The sequence below is a fragment of the Limulus polyphemus genome, unplaced genomic scaffold (genome assembly GCF_000517525.1).
Source record: "Limulus polyphemus unplaced genomic scaffold, Limulus_polyphemus-2.1.2 Scaffold2638, whole genome shotgun sequence".
Lineage (NCBI taxonomy): Eukaryota > Metazoa > Arthropoda > Merostomata > Xiphosura > Limulidae > Limulus > Limulus polyphemus.
The window spans coordinates 142942-144368 of record NW_013668248.1 but is presented as its reverse complement, the minus strand read 5'-3'; positions in this window follow the sequence as shown (position 1 = coordinate 144368).

Here is a 1427-nt window from a genome sequence, read left to right as displayed (position 1 = left end):
TACTCTATAACTGATACCTTGAGCGGATCTCCAGTTATCCAATAGCTCGAAAGTTAATTCAGTGCACCTACATATATATATCCCACTAGCTCATCCCATGAGTTCCAAGCCACATTGTGGTGATATAAACTTCGAGTGTCATAATAAATGTTACACGAGTATCTCACCTAATAAAACACTCAGTCAAAATCTGGGATCAAAAATCTGAAAACAAGAAACCTGATAAATCGAGTGCTTTCGGAAGCCAGAACCTTCTTTATGGGTGAGGAAAATATACTACAAAGGTAATAGACACCTTTATAAGACTTCATACTATGTCAAAAAATTCGAGTATACCCTCTTGTGCAGTAGTTATAATAGCTGATTTTCTCATTTCCTATAATCTTTGTATATAACGTTTTATTCTAGCTGAGAAAATGAGCTTAAAAGTACACTATGGATATATAAGCTTCGAGTGTCATTTTAACCATGAAAATAAAATTAGATTTTTGAACTCCACAATACCTTTTTATTATTTCCTAATGAAAATCTCATAAAAGAACTTGGGAATTTGTGATACTAAATATATTATGTGGGATACACTTGAAAGTATAATTTTCTTACTAAATAATATGAAACAGCAAATACAATAAATACCTTCTAATGTATTATCTCCATCAGAGTTGTGGTCTTTTGTGCTAAATTATATCATGAACTAAGAATAGTGTTCATTTCGTGCTTTTGTATGAAAAACCAACAAACATCATGGCCGATCATACAGCAGCTTTTTGTGAGGTGATTTTGTGCAAGTTTCTAGCTAACAGATCACCCCATACTTAGTTATTTATTATATCCCTTAAAATACACCACAATACAGCATAATGTTGTTTGTTTATTACGTGTGATTTGACTGAAAAAGCCATGTATTTCAACTTTCCATAATTAGTTGAGAAAGTACCTTTTGTCAGATGTATTTATATAAATGTGTTACGTATTAGAATTTCGAATAGTCCGAAGCCGAGTTAACTGATAATTTAAATTTAGTAGTTGGATTGTACTTTGGATTTAGTATTTAAATATATGCTGATATATTAGTCAATTTATGACATTTGTCAACAAGACTGATACATACCGTTTTCGTTTTTTAACACAAATGCGTTTTAATATACACACAACAGTACAATTTACAATAACAATTATTACAAATAGTTATTACAAGCAATGATTTATAAACAAAAGTTTCACAAACTTACAAACAATATAAAGTCTTCTTTCTAGTCTGGAACCTCCTTGATATCTTATCGAGGGTTCAGGATGAGCGAGTTAATTTGAAGTCGATGTAAATACAATTCGCCGGAAAGCTAGCTAGCTTTATCCTTTGCCACACACGCTGAATTTTTGGTCCGTTGAAGTTAGGTAATGTTTTCGTAAAATATTGTTGCGTCAGC